Source organism: Heterocephalus glaber, unplaced genomic scaffold (genome assembly GCF_053883595.1).
Source record: "Heterocephalus glaber isolate CG9 unplaced genomic scaffold, H.glaber_assembly_v1.0 deba00001472, whole genome shotgun sequence".
Taxonomy (NCBI): Eukaryota; Metazoa; Chordata; class Mammalia; order Rodentia; family Bathyergidae; genus Heterocephalus; species Heterocephalus glaber.
Window position 1 is genome coordinate 75,175,394 of NW_028258315.1, and position 6,685 is coordinate 75,182,078.

Here is a 6,685-nt window from a genome sequence, read left to right on the forward strand (position 1 = left end):
TGCCTTGTAATTTCACATTTATTGAAACACTGATGCCTTGTTGAAATTTAATTTAAAAATTTGTTCCTGGAGTTCAGTCTACCCACCCAAAATACATTTTCCCACATGTAGTTACACAAGCTCATTATAAATCAATTTAGCCAAACTCAACATGATTCAATTGAATCTAATTATTAAGTTTATTGCAGAAATCTGTGCTAACACTGGAGATTTCGAAATATGTATACCCTCACACTAAGGTGCTCACAGGAAAGAGAGTCAGAAAAAAAATAAAGGAGCAACAAAGAAGAGTTTCCCCAGAGGAAAAATAGTTTACCCCTCTCTATGACAAAAAATGGAAGAAGTATTGACAGCCAAGTTGAGTGGTGAAGATGGAAGGGACCTCATCAGGGAGAAGGGTGAAGGTATGAAATGATGGGAAAGCTACAATTCAGAATTCCCAAGCTTCAGTCCAGAGATTAGCAAGATGATAGTACTTATCTAAGAAGACTGTGAGAATTACAAAATTTGTGCAAGATATTTAGCTTTATACTTTGTGTTTAAATCTGTTTCTTTAAGAAACAGTCACAAAGACAAAATTATATATGCAAGGATCTTATTAGGGGAAGTGCTTTAGTTGGAAGAGTCCCACATTTCCATTTAGGCTAAAGGCTATGGAAGAGTCCTTGAGGCACAGATGGTTGTCAGAATTCTATGTATGCAATGTACATTCCTCCCTTAGTATTGCTACAACTGTGGGGACAGTCCATGGGACACATGCTCTCAGTGCTGTGGGCTTCACAGTGCAGCAGCTGGGGCCCCACACGTGGAGGCCCTATGCTTGGAGGTCTATGAGATGCATATTCATAGCCAGCATATCTGGTATATAAATTTTGCTTATTATACTATTTATACTTCAGGGTATAGAAAATATATGACCCAGGTACAGACTGGCAGTAAAATTCTGGTGTGTTTTAAAAGATAATTTTGGTATTATTAATTTAAAGTGAATGTTTCAGAAGAATGGATAATTGAGAGATAACAGGAACCAGATCCTTTGCATTAGTTAGTATAGGTCAAACTTCTTTAACAACTGCACTCTAATTTTGTAAAATCCACATGGATAGCAAAAAGCTCAGTGACAATTTAAGTTTATTTCTTGTGCATGTAGCTATTCACAAAAAGTTTTCTTGATCAGCTGGCAGCTTGCCTCCATTATTCAGTGTCCCAGGGTCCCTTCCATCTGTTAGCTTTTCCATTGTCAAGCCCTGTGTTCTTTATCCAGCTGGTGAAGGGGAAAGAAAGCAAGAAAGAGGCTTTGAACTATAGAGACACCTGTCATTTTTGCTTACTTTTCAATCTGCCAGACATTGTTACTGGCCCATACCTAGATATAAGGCAATCTACAAAATCAATTTACTTTTAGACATCTGCTTCCAAGTTAAAACTCTACACTAATGAAAATAAGAATATATTCTGGTGATGAGTTAGCCACTCTCATTCTTTCATGCTGTAAATGTTAATCCTGGTATGTCAACCTCATCGGATTGGGAGATCCTGAAGGTGCAGCCTTGGGTAGTATATATGGTCCCTCGCCTATTCCTCTCTGGTGTTATTCCCCTGTTTTGTTCCTTGGCTGCCATGAACTAAGCAGCTTTGCTCTGTTACACCCTTCTGCCACGATGCTCTTGCCTTGGAGCCAGCTGACTATGAATGAATCTCCCCAAACCATGGGGCAAATTAAGGCACTCTTCCCTTAAGTTGAGGGTGCAGAGGGTTGTGTTTCAGTGACACGACAGCTGATTGATATCAGTGATGTCATCACTCACCTTCACTATTAAAGTGCTTAGGTGAGTTGTAATTGCTGGAGAGCCACCAAAAAATTTAAGCAGTAGAATGTCTGATATTTGTATTTTAAAAGTCATGAAGCTACCACATAGCTGACACTGCTTTAGGTATGATACCTGTATTTATACCAACTCCATATGGTAGTTACTATAACTATATTATAATTTCTGATGAGGAAATGAAGCCTGCCAGGTTAAGGTAAGTGGTCCATGGTTACATAGCCTTTGAGTGGCAAATATAGGACCCTTACCTAGGCAATCTGATCCTTGAGTCTATGTTCTTAACTATTTTAAAAAAGTACCTGGTGAAATGTGTATGACATATTCAAGAATTCTTGTTGATTTCTTCATGTTTTATAAGGTAATGAGATATACAATAAGCCATATGCCATTAATGATGAACTTAAGCCAGATGGCTGCAGCTAAATGATATTTCCAACCACCCATGTTATGAGCAGCTTTAATCCTTCCTGAAACTATGCTTTAGCTCATTTGCAGATTAGACGTCTACTAAGGTATCAGCTAGACTGAAGAAGGATAAAGATGATTCTTGTGACTTCCAGTGGATGGCATGGAGTGTGAACTAAGGTTTTCAGCATGAGTGCGGATCTAAAGAATTGGGGGAGCAGTGAACAGTCGATTTTCATGAAAGGAATGATACTTTCTAAGAAGGCTTTCACTGCCTGATGCTTTCCTTTCTGAAGTAGCCCTGAAATGACAATCCCAGGATGTGGACAATTCTCTACTGCTGCTTTGCAAGGACAAGAATGGAATGACACTAATTAAGAGGTATGAAGATGTGAATGCCATTTGTCCTGCCCTTTGCTCCTTCCCCAATGTGATTGTGAGCTTTGACACCAGAGGGAGAGGAAGAGGGAGGCAATCTTTTAATTAGCTTCTTTCACTGGCAAATACCAGGCTTCAATTTCAGAATGTTGGGATGAGTAGGGGTGACTTTGTTTTCTTATACTCTTTAAACACAAAGTAACTTCAAATTCTGTTGCTAATTTTTTTCTTACATTTGGTACTATATTTGGGTGTCCAAATGAGTGTAGCAGAGTGAAAAATAACATTGTTTGAATGGCTGGCATCAGAGTTTCTCTTAGGGAGAGAATAAAATGAATTTAGACAAGTACCTGGGTAAAACATTTAGGATGCAGAAGATGCAGCCTTGGGAAAATGACTAAGAGAGCAGTAGTATTATCAAGAAAAAAGTTTGTATGTAAATATTTTACATAAGAAATAAACAGGAATTTGGTAAAGGGCAGAAATGTGGGAGAGAGAAAATCAGGCAATATGTTGGGAGGACAAGCTCGAAGGAAGATGGTAGCCAACTGGAGGCTGTATGTCCTTGTGTTCAATTTTAATCCCCTTTCCCTACTTCCCTCCTTCTTTATCTCTCTTTGAATAAAATGATGTATTTCAGACATAGGACAGCAAGAGAAAATGAGACTAAAAATAAAGCCAAAGGACTTTATTTCAGAGATGCCTCTCAGTTTTCTGCAATGTGTAACATGAGTCTTGACCCAATTTCCTTTCAGTCTGGAAGAATGGACTCAGCAGATACCTGACTGCCGCAAAAGAAAAGCAAACCAAACTACAAGGCAGTCTGGTGGTCATATACAGGAAAAGCCTGTGGTGAGATGGCACATTGGGTGGTAGGTCAAAACAGATATACTTGCCATCTGACATCCCACTGTCTCCATGGTTATGTATGTGAGCATGCTTAACTCCATTTCTTAGATTAAAGTGCACTATGCCATGACGGACAGAACTCAGGTTCTGGGCCAGACACAGATGAGGTGGAAAACTGCCTCTTCTATTTGTGAACTATTAGGTTATTTTGCCTCATTTTTTTTCACAGCATTTATAATTTGCAATTATTTTTTAGTTGGTTTCTCTGTTGATTGTTTATTGAATAAAGAGCAGGCTGCAAAGCTCATGGGAGAGTAACAGTGTCTGGTTTACTGTTATTGCATCCTTATTCCTTGACCCATAGCATGCATATCTTGAATGAATGGATTAACCCTTTATTAATCTTCTGTTTATAAACCTAAAAGAAATGAGAGTGGAAATAACATCTCTCATAATTGTTAGAATAAGATAACACCGGCATTGAGATGTATGTGATCAACAAGTACAGTGAATGTTTAAAAAACATTATTATAGTAACAGACATATTTTCACTAACTCTCCTCAAAATACTCTTGTTGGCTTAGAAAAGACTTATGCCATTCCTTTTGCCACTTTCTGAAGTAATTCTGATAGTCCTCTTTTGTGAGTATCTTTGTGTCAGTATGTCTGCCACCATGTCCTGAATTGATTAAAAGTCTTTATCTTTTATGGTCATTTTGACTTTGGGGAAAAGCCAGAAGCCGAACAATGCCAAATCTAGAGAATAAGGTGGGTAGGACACACTGTAACATTCTTATGAATCTGCCTTTCTATTGGATGGTGGTTGGCAGCAGCATTTACCATATTTTTGATCATACCTCATAAAGGGACTAGGTTGGCTTCTAAGTACAAGACGCTTCCCTGCATGTTTTTGCCACAAGATGATCTGTAAGTGAATAGCATTATTTTTTAAAATGATAGTTACCAAAGGAGAAAACAGTTGGCAAAATGCTTCGAGCAGAAAATGAAAGACAAAGGGTAGAATATATTCTTGGAATGATCAGGAGGACGAAGCCACCTGGAAAAGAAATTGGAATAATTCAGACCATCAGAAACAGAGTAGAAAAAGGAACAGATGTCACAAAAACTGAGAGTGACTCAGAGGACAAGGAACTCCCTGTATGAATATGGTACTTGGCTTTTGAACTGTAGGTTCCAATTAAAAATTTACCTATGAGAAGATATTTAGTTATTTCTTATCAGGGGAATAATTGTTAATAGATGCAAAGTTGATCTATTTTAAGAGTCTAAGACTAATGACAAGAAGCATAAGGAACATAGCTCCTGAGTGGTGTGAAGGAAGAGGATTCACCTAGAATTTCGTTGGAGAGAATCAAATGTTTCCAGAGTCTGTGAACCAAGCAGTCAGTGTAGCAGATTTTGAGACTGCCTTTTCTGACCTTTTCTTGTTATGCATATTAAAAATATTTTAATAATAACTATAAGCTCTAGTATTGTATATTCATATTTTTGTTGGATGAAAGAAATTCTAAGCAGGCAAACTTGGACACGAAGTTTAGTTCTGTCTTTATAATAGTACATGATTTAGGCCAATCTTAAAATCCTCTCTGAACCCTCATTACCTCATATGTAAAATGAAACTAATATTACCTTAGTAACATTTTAAAAATATATTTTGATGAGTCTTGAGATTTTCATTCTGTCTTTTCCAATTATGGGATTCTATCCCCTCTTTCATTTCCCAAGTTCCTTCTTTGCTTTTAGGGGTTTCTACAGTGTGTAATCAGGAGCAAACTGGTACATGATCTAATGTCACTCCTGGCGGCCAGTCCTCGGGGAAGTGACACGTACTGACACAGTTAAATCCTCACTGGGTGCCCACAGTCAGCCCACTTGTCATCACAGTTGACAAAGACCTTTCAATCTAGTCATGAATATTCACCTTCATGTACAGACTTGGTAGCTGGAGCTGATAGATGAGCATCTGTGTGCTTCCTGAAATCGTTGCAATGCAGAGAATTTAACTTCCACTCACCAGGCTCTGCCTGGGTAACTGACATTGCCAGCTATGAAAACCTCTTAGTTCCTCCCCTTCTTGTACTATAAAGCTTGATAGCTCATTTAACTCAGTTCCAGAATCATTATACCTGATCAATTTGTTGCTGTGTTCTCAAGAGCTTACTTTTCAAACCTTTCTTGGAGGTGTGGGGAAATAATGAGCATTCCCTTCTTCTGAGAAAATGAAGAAAGCAAAACAGTTACTCATCTGTATTAAAGCTGTCTGAACTGGCCACAATTTCCACTCTACACTCAATCATCTTTGAGGTCTTTTCTAGCTCTAACATGCTCTTAAACTGAAGCCAAGAGCAACAGAATGTTGCTTCTGTTTTTACCCTAGCAACACTAATTACACTGCGAAAACTCAAGACCCTTTAGGACTTAGATCTATTAAAACATTCAGGCTTTAAGACACAGAGGGGAGTGAATGGCACCATAATCTTCAAAATCGTGGCTTAGTGGATTTATGACATTAAACTACTACTGCACATTACGGAGAAAGATGAGCATGGTCTTAGAAAGCCAGTCTCTACATGTATTACTTATGAATTTGACAGTTATTGAAGTTAATTAGCATGCTTATTCTTTACCAATAGAGGTCCCAGGAATTGTTAGAAGGAATTTTCACAGGGAAGTGGGGAGGGAGAAAATGACAGTGAAAACACAATCAGTTGTTTCACAACTTGAGAGTCGTAAGGAAACACCTGAGACCTTTGCCTAATATAGACTGACATTTTCCTTCATAGCTTGGTCTGTTTAATCAGTTTTCATGATGCTGTCTGAATCATGACAGGTATTGCTATTCTGAGTTTGTTCAGTCAACTAAAATATTCCAGTACCATCTGCGGGCCATTCTAAGATGCTAGGATTCCTAGGTTAGAATCTAGGGCATGGTTCTTGACTTGGTGCTTTATGCAGGAGTTTAAAAGAGAGCTTATTTTTTCATTAAATAATTATATTTCCATTAATTCATTAATCTATCCATCTGTTCATTATTACCTACTGTGCATTATGCATTAAGCACTATGATAAGCAACAAGAGTCTTAAATATTTCTATTTGTAAATAAAGGTCAAGAAACAGGAAAGAAACACTTATTGAGCTACCAAGGGTGTGTTGCAGTTTTAGATTTTTTTTTTTCTTGAGGGGAAATGGCTGCTGTGAGCA

The 6,685-nt window shown here is 37.9% G+C and overlaps 1 long non-coding RNA gene across 1 annotated transcript; it reads right to left on the minus strand.

Moving 5' to 3' along the window:
* Positions 1–1,174: 1,174 nt before the first annotated feature.
* Positions 1,175–5,866, minus strand: LOC110344482 (uncharacterized). Its single transcript, XR_002387076.2, has 3 exons — positions 5,609–5,866; positions 5,404–5,456; positions 1,175–1,264 (listed from the first exon to the last, which is right to left on the minus strand). It is a non-coding gene; the product is annotated as an uncharacterized LOC110344482 (long non-coding RNA).
* Positions 5,867–6,685: the final 819 nt, after the last annotated feature.